Source organism: Falco rusticolus, chromosome W, assembly GCF_015220075.1.
Source record: "Falco rusticolus isolate bFalRus1 chromosome W, bFalRus1.pri, whole genome shotgun sequence".
NCBI lineage: Eukaryota > Metazoa > Chordata > Aves > Falconiformes > Falconidae > Falco > Falco rusticolus.
The window spans coordinates 14,763,307-14,780,236 of NC_051209.1; positions in this window are offsets into that span (position 1 = coordinate 14,763,307).

The following is a 16,930-nucleotide window of genomic DNA, read 5'->3' on the forward strand; positions in this document are numbered from 1 at the left end:
TACAAAATGTCAGCATGTGAAGAAAGAATCCATGGGGGAGTCGTATCCTATAGAGTACTTTCTCTTATTGCCAACTTTTATGTAGGACATAGTGCTGAAATAGAAATGTAACAGCTCTCCTGTTGAAGCTCACGCTGGTAACCATAGCCTGTTAAAGAAGGCAAGCAGCCATCAGATAAATATCTAAGTCTTTATGGGCAAAGGGTTGAAAGCATGAAGCCTGCACTTCATAGAGGTTTTTTATTTTCAGTTGGTTGATGCTTTTCCTACACATGAAAAGGGAAATTAATATTCTTGGTTGAAAACAGTTTGGAAAATCAAGCCAGCATTTTAAAGTAGTTACGTCTACCTAAATTTGTGTCTTGGCTTCCAACTAAGAACTGAATTTTCAGTGTTCAGTGCAACACAACTGTTAGGGAACCAAAGAATTTGTCAAATGGGTATTATGAGCAAAATTGTGTAAATTTTATGCATAATATAATTGTTTCTGGCTCTTATCTTACAGCTTCTAGTATGTATGATAATTATTTTCTCTACTCACTGTCTCTGAAAAATTATACCACTTTTTTAAAGGTAGTTTTTCAGTTACCACCTTTAAAAATGATGATACCTTGGAAGTCAGGAATTTGCTTAAATTATTAAAAAAAATGATCTTTTATATGAATTTTGGGATTAAAAATTAATTGCTCTTATATTGTCAAGCTTCTTTACACAAATGCAAAATCACCTTGACTTGCCCTGCCTTTCTGCCCATGTCCCTTTCCTTCCTGCAGAACCTCTCAGACCATCCCATAGTTCCTAGAGCTCAGACTTATAAAATATCAGTCACTCCAATATTCATGACAGTTGACATCACCAAGCTCTCCCTAGATGTTAATGTAGCACATCATTCAGTGTGGTGTTTGTGTCATTTGGATCCTCATTTTAGGTTTCTAAACCAGTAGTCATGACTTCTTTTTTGGTCACAAGCAAAAATGTTCAGAAAACATGTGCTTGACTCTATGTGATACAAGTAATTAATAGCAACGGTAACCAAAGTCAGAAGAGAAATATTTCCAGGTGTGCACAATTTCTTACTTGCAGATTCTTCTACATGAATGTTATCACATAGAAATGTATGGTAGAACATTATTTGCAGTTGTGTATTCTGCAGTCTGCTCACAGGTATCTTAGTGCACATTTCCACTTTAGAAAATTAGAATGAAATATTTCCATGTTCCTGAGATCCTTGACATGTAATAGAGTCAAGATTTAGGCTGCTGTTTGTTGTTAACATGTACAGTAAGAGAAATAAAATGATCCTTGTGCATGATTCCTATGTATAAACTCCTTGTAGCTATTATTGAACCAGCAATCGGTTCTCCAATCTTCTATTAAAATATCAATAGTATTTTTCAGAGCTTAAATTGAGCAGTGATTTTATTTAAGGCTGCACCTAGACACCACTTTTCTTCGAAGAATCTCTTATTGTTGCTAAAAATGAAAGCCATTCAAACGAGTGTGATCAAAACAGGGACAGGGAAAGGAAAAAAATCAATAGAACGTTTTCCAGGGTACTATCTCTGCTTTTGAAAAGAGACCATTAATAACATGCTTACAGTAAAAGCAGCTGCTTGTTCAAAGTGCATTCAAGGGTGAGCTGAAAGGATGACTCTCTCTACACTGTCTCCCCGGAGAGAGAGTTTGTAAAGATTTCAAAACCTGACCTCAGACTATGAACAAAAGCCTTTCCTAGGCATTTTAAATATTCTTATCTAATATTAGATTGTGAAGCTGGGACTGAAATGCCTTCTAATATTTTGCTCCTTATGAAAGGCAGTGTGGGTCAGTGAATAAGCTATTGGTCTGAAAACTGCTTTACAGACAAAACACCGCAGGTCATACTTGTACCTCTGAGGACAGTAGGTGCCATGCTAACGCAAAATTGCTAGAGCCCTCAACAGTGATGGGCAGCGCTGTGGGGCACAGACTGCAGCTCATGCTGAAATGGAGGGCTGGATCGGTCCCTTCAGAAAATTATGGTATCTTCAGACAAATTCAAGGGATAGAGATAAGGCTGAGTTTTGGATTATCTCCTAACTTCCTTCTAGGATTATTTCATGTGCTGAAAGGTATGAATACATTAAAAGTCAACAATGCAGTTAATACATGAGATAACTTTCTTCACAGAGCTTAGCCCTCTTGGGTGTAATTTTGTAATCTCTTTCACTTGCTTTTTTAGATAATTGAAGCAGATCTACAGGTTTTCAGGAACAGGCATATCTTTAAAAACAGGCATACCACAGGTGGCCAAAGACCTGAGCTCATACCTATAGTAAGTTACTAGAAGTTACTATGCTTCTCTATGGAAGCAATCTAGTCAGCTGAAGAGCTTGTAACCTTCCTATGTGTGAATGTTATCTTTATTGTACTGCTGAGTAATCTAGCTCTGTCCAACCCTCACAATCCTGATTTCAGCATTTAGGTAGCTGGAGAAGCTTTGGTATCTCTAACACCAGTGACTAGGAACCAGATTCGTCTCATCTCACCTCATTAGGGCCCCCAATAACCACTGCTAATTTAAGATCCTACTTGTCCTTGGCCTCTTCCAGAGTCACTGAAGAGTGACATGAGCCCACAGAGAACAAGTCAGATCTTTGGTTGATTAAGAACAGACCAAATTCTACATTCTGTAGGGTTTTTATCAGAGTTGTTTGGAGAGGATATCAGACTAAGGAGTTACAGCTGCTCCTTTCTGCCTTTGACTGCTTGTTCCTGCACTCATATTGCAGGAAGAAACTGGTCTGTGTTAAAAAAAACTCAATACTACAAACAACAATAACAACAGCAAGACATTCACCTTCAGAACCAGAGGGGGAAAGGTCAGTTTCCCGATCCATCTCACGCACAGATACTGTCAATAGCTGGCTTGTATCAAGGGACAAAAAAGCAATGTGGAGAGGATATTGTTGCTTCTGGCCCTGATTTGGCCCCTAAAACTCCTGCACTATCAAATCACAGCATAAAACTAGCAGGAAATTCCAAAACAGACACTATGATGGCATATATTACTCTAAAACCAGGACCATCACCAAAATATTCAGTCAATCCTTAATGACTTTCTGGTCTCAGCCCTGCTGACTACAATTCCATAGATTTTGTACAGCAATAACAATTTGGCATCCTTTATAGCAATGGATTCATGTGGGCACTCAGCATGCCAGATCTCATTGATTATTATATCTCTGAGTTTCTATTCTAAGGAGATGCTACTTATATAATCTGCTGGGTTGATAGATGAGGAGATGGCATTATTGCAACAGGCTGTCCGCAGCCCCTTTTCCATCATAGTTATAGCTATGGACTAGCAGGAGCCCCTCTGGAAATGAATGTTGGAAATCATAATGGCACTTTGCACTCTGCAATTTTATTTAGGGAAATACTATTCAAGACATAAAATAAGGAGCCTCTGTATAAAGAAATAACTGGAAACTTTAATATGATGGTTTCAATAAGGTTCCTTATTGTTTTCAATAAGAATTCTGATGGCACTTTTATATTCTAGATTTTACCTTCATTTGCTTCAATTTTGTCCAAAGATTAATATGAAATGTTCATTTCAAAGAGAGAGATTACCACAGTGATTAAATTATCTTTTGTTATGTGTAAGCAGACAAAGCAGTTATTAATACTGAGAAATATATTACACGTCTCCCCTCTGCTCTGATTTCTTGTGAAAGCCTCCGCTATCAAAAAAGTAGGCTTTTCTGGAATACCATTATGATTCATTTCTATTTTTTACCACTAGCTTCCAGAATCATCCATTGCCTAAGGTATTTCTGATGGTCATTTTGTGTGAAGGAATCTCCCATTCAAACAAGCAGATAGGAAAAAAATCCTTGAAAAAATTTTGATACCACTTAGGGATGAAGGATTAGACTTCATAGCTGGGGACACCATTTTAGCCTACCTAACCCTCATTAATATTTTAAAAATAATATTTATTCTCTGCCATTCTCCCTACCTTACTAAGGAAAGTCCTACTATCCCTATTTCACAAGGCAAAACTGAGACATTCAATTATTTAATGGTTATTCAAGGAAGAGAGGAAGTCTGTAACAGTAGGCTAAAATCCCCCTTTCCCAGCTGCTCATTAAATACCATCTACTCGGTGTGATTTTCAAGTGAACTCACTCACTGAGGAATCCTGAACAATTCCTCACCATTTTTTTAGTGGATAAACAGGATATTAATTTGATTTTTAAAAATCCCCACAAAAATGCTGACATCTATCAGAGTTTGGTTTTCATCCATGTCAGAGATTTTTTAATTCATTCTTTAAATTACACCCACTAACCACTCAGTTACCGTTGTAAATGGTAACTGCACACATTGACATATGAGCAAAATAACAGTTTTATACATGTAATACAAGTCATCTTAAAAGAGGGTACACCAGAGCTGGCAAGATTCCTATTCTGAGGCAAATTTTGACTGTTTAGATTTTGAGCATGACCTGAATTGAGATTTAGATGTTGAAGTGTTTTGAGCAGGACTGTTCAAGACTTGGGACCTCAGTGGGTTTACGTATTTGATGACTTGACGACATGATTAGAAATTTGGAGGTGAAGACCCTTCAGGTTCAGAGTACATTACCACAGATTCTTCCCATGCTGAAAAAAATTGGGTTTCAGGGTATGCCACATTTTAGCAGACCTACCAGAGGGCAGAAAATACCACGATTCCTGGTTTTGTTGCTTTACACCGGGAGTTTGCACAGTATCTAACAGAAACAATACGTGGGATACAGCAAAAGTCTGTCAAACCCCAAATCTTAAAAACCAAAGTTGTCTGATGCTCAATAAACCACTGTTTTTAACATGGCTTTATTTAATCAAAAGGATTCATTTAGCTCTATTCATCTCCAACATTTAATCAGGGGAAGGGAAGATACTGTCTGTGGTACTTAGCTATAGTCATTACCTGAGCAACATCTCAAGTGTAAAAATAATACTGTTTGTTTATACCAGAACGGTCATTCTGCAGCAAAAAAGCAAATATACAGGGAGTGGGGCTGTGAACAAGGTCAGGTTATGGAGTGGAAGAGCAGCTGCAGGGTCCAGATACAAGGGAAGAAAATGTGGGGATGTTCTTTAGGAAGGATGTTAGTCTGGCAAAATACATGAGGGACAAAGGGAAATGGATTAATTTTGAGTATGAGAAAAAGTGAGGAGATCTATTGATGGAAACGTAGGAAGAGATTTAGAGAAGTAGAAGAAAGGAGATAAGATAACAAGGGGGAAAGAAGGAAGAAGAGCAGAAGACAGAAATCTCTCTTCTTGTGAGGCATAGGCACATCCTAGCAGCTGTAATGAGTCTTCGCCAGTAACCACAAATGAATGTGTCTTCTATATCACGTCTGAATGAAACCAAGCTACTTCACTGATGTCTCCAGACAACTTTTCTTGAATGGAGTGTGATGTGAGTTCAACATGTGTATTACACAAGCCATACAGTTTTCTTTATCTGTTGGATGAGTTTTGGTTTCTCCAGTTGCTGTCTGCTGTATTGAATCCATCATATTCAGCTTAACATCTCTTTATCTCACCAAGGTATTAAAGGACGATAGAACTTCTGTACCCAGCCATCAGGGTGCATATGAAAACATTCATCACGTTAGACTCATTTAATTACTCCAGTGCTTTTTAAAGCAGGCTCCATTTATTTCTATGCACATGTATGTGTTAAAAATTAAAACAATAATGACAGTAAGTGATATCCTCAATGGTAAAAACTTTTCCATGTGAAAATTAATCAGGTTTATTTAATTGCAATATATTTCTTCTCTAGTCTCAATCTGCTTTTGAGGACATTGGGAGAATGTTACTACTGGCTGTAGATTTGTTTTTCAAAGTTATCTCAGTTTAACACATGTATATGTACATGTTTGTATGCATGTATAATCCTATGTGGGAGGATTATTCAGGAGCATCCATTCAAAAAGCAGAGGGGTTTTTTTATTTACCAAATTTCTGTGGCTCTGATACTACAGAACAAAAATTTGCTGTCTGAATGAACTGTAGGTCTGAAGAACAGAACAAAAGGTCTAGAAAAGTCTAGATAGTTCCACATAGCAGAAGGAAGCAGGCAACAGGTAAGCTCTTTTGTAATACAACTTGTTAAACAAGAAAAATGTCCTGGGGGAAAAGAAAAAAAAAGGCAAAAAAAAACCCCACCCAAAAAAGCCCTCACTAACCTTTAGGAAAAGCTGCTGTTATGTTTAGGTGTATTAGGAGAACACAGTGCTCACTGCCTTGAAATGCAAGAAAAAAGAGTGGTCTTGTTTAAATAGATGGGATGGGTCAATTAAACACCTGCTCTTTAATGAGATTTTAAAATGAGATTTTAATAAATAAGATTTTAATAAAACACCCTTCCAGTCATATGAAAATTTGGGAAGATATTAAACACACAACACTGACACAGCAAAACCCATATGATACAAATTTAACCTTTGTTACCACATTGCACAGTCTTTTAACAGTATAAATAGTAAGGACTTTAACTAACACTGTCATACTCCCTATACCTTTGGCTTAGTAGCAAGATAAATTAAAAGACACTGTATAACTCAGGTAGCTTGAGCTTTTCTCGCTGTTATTTCTTTCCAATAAACCCCTTGGTTCTGCACTTCACATTCTTGGTTTGCTTTTGTCTCAACTATGCCACTTGCATTAGGGTATCACCAGGCAAACAATGTTGTCAAACACCAACTTTGCAGGCAGCTTGCAAAACACACCCTAACTTCATTAATGTCTCATAAGAACACTTGACACTAAAATATCTTCATTACCTAGTACAAAGATTTTGTATCTAACATACAGTGAATTTGTGTGGTTAATTGATCGGATTGCTCCATTAACATGGAATATGTGACTTTTTCCTTGTATGTCCAAAAACTTAACATTCTTCTGACTTACAAAAAAGCTTATAATCATTTAGCTAGGCTTTTAGTTTTAAATCCTCAGTAGAGAGATGCCTGTAAATTAGAGGTTGGTACCAAACATGACAATCTGTCAGCTACAGTCATCTCCATATTTCCATGCATGATGTTTGCTCAGCATAGTAGCTTTCCTGCAGGTTACGTTCAGGTGTCTCTCCCCATACATGAGAGCCTGGATGTGGAAACCTGGGGAGGGTCGTGTCTGACTGGGGCAGGAATCGAAGAGTTGGAAGCTGCAAGTCTGAGTCATACAAACCCAGGTGGGAATTAACCTGATTCATATGTTGTCTGAAGGTAGTTGAAGCTGAACTTTTAGATTCCTATGGCCAGGGGACAGGTGCAGGTGAATCAAAGGAAGCAATAAATCTGAGAACAAGTTACCCTAATTTTCCCTCCATTGACTATAGATAGAGCTCAGATGAACCACTTTTAGGCAGCAAAAGTTAGACATAAATTGTGTGCATAACAAACACCCATAAGTTACATTGTTCTCCAGACACATGAAGTGGATGAGCTAGGGAAGGTTAGGTGGCCACTTCAGTCAAACAAATTCAGGAATAAGAAAATAACTTTTTTTACAACACACCAGAAGTGAAATATGAGGTTGGACAGAGAATAGCTAACCATTGGAATAAATTATCAAGAGAAGAGCTGGATGATTTTGGTTGTTTTATTTTTTTCTTTTTTTTTTTTTTCCTGTAAGTAAGGATATTGAGTTCTGTATAGAGTAATAATTTAAGGTGTGGATTATACAGGGTCAGACTAAAGGTTATACTAGCTTTTGCTGGACTGAGCAACTCTGTTAATTGCACTCTTTGAAGCAGGCTAGTCTATGCAAATACTTATGACAATGGACTCCAAAAACAGCTTCAGTGACTACTCTGCTGTTTCCTTCCCATACATTCATATTAGGAAGTTGGCTGAAAAAAAATGCTTTTCAAAATTAAATTCAATGGCAAAATTCACTGACTGGTGAAGAAAACTAAATTTACTAATGCACAACAAAAATTAGTTAAAAATGAAGCTATAATATAAGCAAAGCTACGTAACTGGTCAGAATAACATTTTTGAGATTTTTTTTTTAATGTAATCATTCATTTCCTCATGTAACACCGAGGCTGCCTGTAAACAAATTCACTCCTAGACTGGTGTGATTCAAAAGAAAAATTTGCAACAGCTGTTGTGTGAATAGCACCGTTCTAAGATTTGAGTTCCTGAGCTGATTACAGGCGAACATCTGGAAAATTGAATTGAATCCAAATCTACTAAAAATTACTATGTCTGTTAGTTTGTTGTGTTCACTTCAGGAAATGAGTAACTTTATCATAATTTAAGGAATTTCATTGCATGGTTGGTGGCGTATACATTGAAAGAATGAAGTAATCTGTATTCCTCTGCTATGGAGAAAACAATCTTTACAAAAGGGGAAACTGTCCCACTTACGTCTGCAGCCATCACCATGAGATCCTTCTCATGGAATCTGGGCAACCAAATGAAACCCAAGACCTCTGCTTACTGAAACAGGAACTCGTTAATGTACACACATACAGATTTGTTTAGACCTGTAATCTGTAAACTAAATCCTGTTTCTGATGTTAGGATGAGCTGAAGCCCACCCAAATTATATGGGATTGATTAATTAATACACAAATGTGAGCACAAGTTTTTTACATCATGGATGAAGAGAAAAACAAAACAACTTTTTGACAAAATCAAAGGACTTTGTTTTATTTTGAAGTTTCTTTGGGTTTTTTGGAGGTTTTGGGTTTTTTTTGTGTGTGTGTTTTGTGGTTTTTTTAATCTTAAAAGATTTAGAAATGTATACATATTGAAACCAAAAGTTCTTTTCAGCCATTGGAAAACATGTACAAAGTGGCCTGTCCAGGTTTGTTTAACAACTTTATGTTTTCAGTTTAAGAAAGAAAAAACCCATGTAAAATCATCAGGCATTTACAATATCCATCAGTGTCACTTTATTCTGGGGAACAAAAACAGAAAGAAAAAAACACTGATGCAGAAAATGCCACCCAGGTCTAGTTACTACTACAGCTAACAGTATCAACTTGCCTCTGGGGCAAAGAATTAACTATGTATTAGCCTACCTATTAATATTTTCTTAATATCCTTATAAATTATCTGTGGACACTTCAAAATTAAATACTATGGAGAATTTAATATGAGGGGCACCTGCTAGGGTTGCTGGTATTAATATTTAAGAACTTTGTTTTATTTTTAAGTGCACATTGGGAAATTTAAACTCAGGATATTTCACTGGTAAGTAAAAAGTTGCAGTCTTGCTTTTTATTTCTCATTTTGTTTTTGATCCCATTGATCTCATCAAAGATTTTCAACACTCAGAAAACATGTGGGACCATAGGATGTTCAAAAACCTTGGCCTGAAAAAATGCCTCACCATTCAGGGGGAAGTCCCATTTCAGTGGTGTGGCATCAGTGCACTGCCAGAAATATAAATTAAGTTAATGCAATTTACACCACATCCTGTATTCATATTAAAATGGAGTTTTTAAATAGACCTAAAGAATTTTAAAATAAAATTTGAATTGATGAATAATAATAAAAATTTCAAAAAGGTTCCTAGCACAGGGGTATGAACTAAAAAATGTTTATCTGTACCATCTGCCCCACTACAGACACTTTCGTAAAGTAGGTTTAAGGTAAAATTCTTCTTTAGGTGCAATAACGTGCTGGGTCAGATAAGGCAACACTGCCACAGTCATTGCACTCTGAGACCTCTCTAGAATATTTCAGGCTTATATAAATTGTTTAGAGTTTTGCACAGAAATGCTGTAGAAAGATATTCTTCCCTCTGACTTTCTGTTGTAGTTTTGAGGTAAACATGCATCCCAAATAGAGAAAAAGAAGGTGGATTTAGTGTGGCTAGGGGCAGGACACCCCTAGATGAGTTTCATGCAAATATGGGAATTGTTTCATGTAACAGCAGGACATATTGCCTCATTTAACATGGGATGGGGGGGGGGAGGGAAAAATGAAGGAAGGAAAGAAGGATGGACAGACAGAAGGGAAGGAATTCAAGAAAGAAAGAATTTAAGAAAGATAAAGAAAGATTAATAAAGAGAGAGAAAAAAGAGAAAGAGAAAGAAAGAAAGAAGAAAAGAAAGAAAGAAAAGAAAGAAAATAGAAAGAAAGGAAGGAAGGAAGAAAGAAAGTCAGCCCTTGCTATTACAGCTTCAGCTTAGATGACAGAAATAAAATGCTGGCCCCAAGATCTGCATGGAGTCATTCAAACAGCTTAATAGCACAGGGGATAAATCACTATTATGAAACAGGAGACAGAGTTCTTGGGACCTGGAACTGTGCAGCTCAGCTCCAACTGCTGTTCAACATTCAGAACTACCAACTTCATTTCCTCCTAGCACTTAATAAATAACACATCTACCCAACATAAAAGCATTTTTATAATAACAGTAAAGGAATTGCAGAGAGTGTGATTATCATGAACTAATAACACCCGGTAGAAGATGTACAGCCCAGATTGGGGATGACCTGAAAATGAGACTATGGCTCACGTGGCTGGTACTGTACCAGACCAGACATTGTCCCATTTTGACCAAGCTATCCCCAAGAGCTACCACATTTTAATATTCTCTCCCCCTGCCACAGTAATTTGCACAGAGGGAGTCCATTTGTCATTGTGGGTTTCCACTTTAATGCGATGGCTTCTAGCACAAGAGCTAAAACAAATGCCGCTTTTTAATTCATGGTGCTGCTAACTCCGTTCGTGCACCAGCTCACATTGCCTGTAGTATTTTCACAGCATCACACATCTCAAGGAAACAGAAGGGAAGCTCAGATGGTCTTTTTTTAGTGATACTCCAACTTTGCAGAGGTGATGACTGTACCCTCTAACGGGAGAGAAGGGGTTGCCTGATGGTTAAAATATACAACTGGCTATTAGCCAAATCGGATTTGCTCCATACATTTGCATAGACTTGTGTGACCAGTGGCTTCATGCCTCGCTCGTGCTGCCTGTGAAGCAGATCCTGCCTCACTCCATTCTTGCACATGACTTTGTTCTTGCACGTGTTTTACCAGGAACCCCAGCACACGTCTCAGTACTGCTGATTGAATACCTGCTCAGGGGAAAACTGTTCTGGGTATGTACTCCAAAAGATGCTTATTCGTGGAGGACTGTCTCACTGGAGACCCTTGCACATGCTCTGAAACAATGAAAAATCAGCCCAACAGCCCCACATCTGGTATCATTGGGAGGGAATGAACGGGAACACAGAAACGATAATTTAATAAACATCCATCCCTCAATTACAACCTCACATAATATCCCTCTGACAGATTTTAACAGTGTATGAAAGTCACATGAACTACATAATCTTCTCACATCAGGAAAGAAGCCAGAGGAGTTGTATTCCTATGGTTGAAGGGCCCTTTAATTGTACTCACCCCTGTAAATGACTTGATCTCCTCTGTGATGGGTGTTTGATGACCAGAAAATAGCTGCAGTGATCCAGAGCAGTCTCTTATGACAGGAGCTTTTAATCTTCAGTTGAGTATTGGTATCCCTATCCCTGGTGAATACTTCTTGATAGCGCTGTGCAGCAAGAAAGCATAGACAGCTCTAATCTTTGAGTTTTTGGTCTGAAATTCAGCCTTTTATGGGATTTTATCACATTTTGGTGACAGCTTCTATAATCTTGATATTACAGATCCAAAATCATGCTGAGCAGAAGACAGAAGCAGGCACAGAGGAAAGACTAGCCACATCTTGATGGAAAGAAGACTGATTTGTGCTCTGACTCTTCTCAGCCAGCTGTTTTGTTTGTCTTGGAAGTTGAATTAAAAGGTGAAAAAAAGGGGCTAGGTTGATGAGAAAGTTTAGTTTTTTCCATATTCTCACTAAAAGAAAATAAAATACCAAATCTGTTTTGCACATTTGTTCCACTTGAATTGGGAAATTTTATTTTTGAGGGAGAGAGGAGGCTTAAATGACCTAAAGTGTCTGCCAATCTCATTTTCCTAAAAGTTATGGTTTGGGTCATTTTGACATAATTCAAAGAAATTAAGAGGTAGATTAAGCAAGAGAATATTTGCCTTCTACCCAACAGTTTTGCGCATTGCCTGTAAGTATTTTACAGTTTTGAGTTAGGGCAAGCTGTATTATATTTCAGGAGGATACAAAATTCTTAATCCTCTCTGTTGATGCTATTGCACATTGTAGGGACTATTCAAATACCCATCAAACCAGAATAGTGAATTTTCTTGGAAAGAGTGAAGAGACATCAGGCAAGGTAGAACTACAGTAAGGTGGAGACTTGGCTCGGCCTCAAAAGTATGATATAATGTTAAGAAATAAATAAGAGGGAAGGGAATTGAAATTATATAATTCAGAGAGTGAGGTGTAAACCAATATGAAACTTACTTCAATGGGAACAGATTGTCAGTACCTGAGGGAAGGAAGCAAAGGAAGCAACTGTATGTAAATGAGTATGATTATTTATGCAAATTATATTTACAATTGGTCATAGGATTTTGGGGGGCTCAGCTGATTTCAGTGAGAAGGAAAACAGCAGGATCTGGTCTAGATTAATATACTTGTCTAGTCAGACATGCCCCCCTCCAACATAGAGAGGTAAGATACTGGATCAGGACATTTATAAGGACGTTGTTTCCGATAGTAGCTACAGCAGATGCCCAGGAGAATCTAAGAACAGCCTAGAGGTGTGAGAAAAGGGCATTGGGATCCCCTGGGACAACTTTTCACTTTCCAGCAGTAAGTAGTATAGGGACTGCTGAGCTGGTGACCACAGATGTGCTGCCGTGCTCAATAGCTGCTCAACCTGCGGACTTCCATGGATGTCTAATCTTTTCTTTGAACTCATGTATAATTTTTGACTGCTGGAAAATTCTGTGGCAAAGCTTCACAGTTCCATGTGCAGCACAGGAAAACCAAAACAAAAGCAGCAACAACAACAAAAAAGAAACAACAAAACTCAAGCAAAACAAAACAAAAAAAAACTTTTACATTTCCTGTCTGATGATTTCCTTGGGTGTCTTGCAGATATTGTACTGTGAAAAAGTGAATTATTTCCTCTTCTCACTTTCTTCACACCATTCCTGATTCCATAGATCTCTCTTATAGCCCCCATAACCGTTTCTTTTAATTTTCTAGAGGGTCTTTTATGCCTTTGATCGTCTTTGTCACCTTCTCTCTGCCTCTCCCAGTTCTATTTCCTTTCCAAGACAGTATGATCAGAATTGAGCATACTATTCAGAATACATGAATGAAGTACAGTGATACAAAGCTTATTTGCAGCCATCACTGAATATGTATAGTTAGGGTTATTTTTCCACATGTGCATTACTTTGCATTAGTAGAAATTAAATTTTCTCAGCCACTTTATTACCCAGTCAGACAGTACTGCAAGATAATCCTGTGACTCTTTGCAGTCAGTATTAGATTTGACTACCCTGCATAATTTTTAACACCTGCAAATGTTGTTCCCTTTACATGTGGATACCGTGAAGAACAGCAGGCGCAGTGTGGCTCATAGGGAAACCATCTGCTAACTTCCCCCCTGCTGCAAAAATAAATTATGCGCTCCCACTACTTGTTTCTTTATCTCTTAACTGCCCTTGAGATAACTTTTCTATACTGGTCAGACCATGATGACACGCTCTTTGAAGGAGCAGCTTTTGGATCTGCCGGGAAATGATTGTGTCGGCCTGTGGAGCAGCACATTTCTTCACCCCATGGTCCTACCCGGGGAGAAGCAGCAAGTGCCCCCAGTATAGGGCGAGCTGAGGTCTCCACCAGCACCCACTGCCCACCCTGCCCACCGTGGCTCGCTGTGCAGCAATGCCCATGCCTGGGGCAGCGCTGCCCTCTCGTGTCTGCTCCACACAGCGAGCTGCCAACCCGCTCGCAATGGAGATCACCCAGCAGTGGTGGCCATCCTCCGAGGAGGGCTCAGCACGGAGGCAGCTGCAAGCATGTAATATTTATGACCGAGCAGGAGATGGTTTGCATCACCCATAGTCAGGTCTGCTGGTGCATGCGAGGGCTTCTGTTGCCCCTGAATTAGGAGGGATGGTGGAAAGGTTAGTTGAGTTGGTCAACAGTTGTCTTCTCATCCCATAGCCTTACCAGTAGTTGTATATATATGTATACTAGCTAATGCATGGGAGGTGAGATGCCCTCCCTCACCCAGCTGTAAATAAGTGTTGAAACTGGACAGAAGTTAGCTGCCTTTGAAAAAATTCTGAAGTTGTGCTGGTTTTCAGCTGATAAAGATCAGGCTGGACTTGATACCTTGACATTAAATCCATTAAGTAAGGATGAATTTCAAGCTTCAGACTTTTCAAGTCTTCTAAGCCAGAAGACACGTTTTTATGCATTATGACAGTATGCAGAGGTGCTTAATATGGTATTTATTTCACACCAGAGCTGCAGACTACTGTCAATTGTAGCTTTACCTAGGCTGCAGGATACGGGCACTTGAGTTGGCTATGAGGAGATCCCACTGACTAGCCCATTTGCAGGAGGGCCTGAGAGCACAGCTAGCTCTCTAGTAGAGAGCTGATTTCAGCGCAGAAGTCTTCTCAGTCCTAGTGTAAACTAACCCCCATAGCAGCAATCAATACCAATAGTCTCATTGATACCCAAGAAGTATATTCCCAGATCCTGAATTCCTAAATCCATGTCTGCCCACTCCAGTTCTTACATTACTGTGCTTACATAAAAGACGCACCACACAGGGCTGTTTCTTCCTTATTTTCATCTAGATGGGCATTGCTACTCATAAAAAGAATAATTCTCTTATGTTAACAGTCACACACTGGTGTAAGAGCAAGGAGAACAAGGCCAACATATACTCTTGGCTGCATTTTGCTCTCTCGGGAGGAAGAATGTATTAGATCTTTACCACATGATTGACAGAGAAATGGCACTGTGTTGACTGAATCTACTCCTGATTTACACCAGTGAGGAGAGCAAACAGCTGCTCGCAAAGCTGGCAAGGAGAAAAGCTAAATACAAAACAGTTGGAACTGACAACAGCAATGCTTTTTTTTCTGGTCAGCACAATCACATAGTGACTGCTTCAGGGCTGTGTTCTCCCCTTTTGAAGAAAACACGTCGCTGCAACAGATCCCAGCAGGCTAAACAGAGCAGCAGCAGATCCTCTGATTCCTCCCTTTGGTGTTTGTTGATCCACAAGTGCAGATCTTACTCTGGGTTAATTATGCCCATATCTATGCATCCACCAGAAGCTCCTCATGTTTAGCATGTTCTCTAAATATGGCTGTGCATCTTTTTTGTGATCTATTATGGTCGCCTTTGTGTAGTAGTCTCTTCAGATTTCTCTCTTCTGCCTGTATTACCTCAAGGACCAGCTGAATGACATCTTCTGTTCATTCTTGAAGCGCAAAACATTTGCCAAGCACACATAATGTATATACCAGGCTTATGGCAGGAGGGATATACAGCCCTACAGCTATGCCAAAAATAATCAATAAATGTTTGTTGAAAACACTTACCAATGAAAAGTGGTTTTGACTAAAATGAGCAAAATGAACTGCAGACAAAACATGTTCATTTTGGGTGAACATTTTCTGTGTTTAGAGAAAAAAGTTCTCTTTTTGGAAACTTTTAAAAAGATTGGGGGGAGGGGGTTTGCGGGTTTTTTTCTCCTTTTTCCCCTCTATTTAAAAAGTAAAAATAATATATTTCCTTATCTCCAGCAAGACCAATAGTCAAATTGTGGCTGGAGATAAAGGGGATAGGACAGAATTTCTCAGTCTTGTAGGACTTCTTACATTACATGACTGATAATTTGTCTGTCTACTGTGCAGTAGAAGTGGGAGAGGAGGAAACTTGTCTACTCACTTTTTCTCTCCTGAAACCCTGGCAGGTGCCCATCTACTTCCCTTTTTTGAGGTATGAGGAAAAGGATTATCATTGTCTCCTCTAGTTGGAAAATGATGTAGAAGCATCACTCAAAAGACAGAGGGCTATGTGATGCCTATAGCTGAGGTTAGAACAATGTTTTGGATGGTTGCATTTCAAGATGTGAAAAGGATATTGCATTAACTTGTCATTTTTTGGCAGTTCTAGATGAACTCATGGTGAAAGTTTTAGAAGTGGTCTTCTACCTTTGCGTCCATTCCTTCCTCCAGAATAATCTGGGGGAAGTTCTCTGAGCAAGAAAACAAACTTCAGCATTGGGTCTGTGGGTAGCACCCACTTCTTGTCATTATTAAGCTTTGCTTTAGAGCACTGGTTTCAAATAAATTCATGGTAACGGTGATGATCTTTAAGTCTGGGCTGGCCCATGGAAGGACTGGAATGACTGATGTGGATATGCCATTAGCACAACTTTATCAAGAGTCCTTCATAGTGTGGAAGTTTGTGGTGGGAGAATTCCACCCTAAAAGAGCATGGGAGAGGTTTTAACAAATCTAAAGGAAACCGTCAAACCACAGTGCGCTGCCAGCACTGTGGAAGAGAAAGAAATTGTAAAAAGAGCTTTACATTTCACTAGTGACTGTCAAAAGTGGAAGATGGCTGAGCCAGAGAAAGGATTTACTCAATTTCTTAATTTACTTGTTAATAATTCATTAGCTATGACAGTGATAATTAAGTCCCAGACTAGCTTTTTCTGTCCTCTCATCTTTCAGCCTGCAAAGATGGACTTTGGATAATCCATTCCTAGAGATCTTCTAATTTTCATTTCTCTTTCCCCTTTTCATTCATTGCAGCTCTATTTCTATTTTCAATTACATTCAATTCTTCACAGATTCCTTTCCCAGTCACATACTACTACTGTTCTTCTATTTTCCAATGTGGCCATCATAGTACCTTCCTGACATTATCACCCACTTTGTTGCAAGAAACCTGGTCCTTGCTCCATCATGTTCTTAATTGGCTTTTGACCTTCCCATACCGGTCTGCCC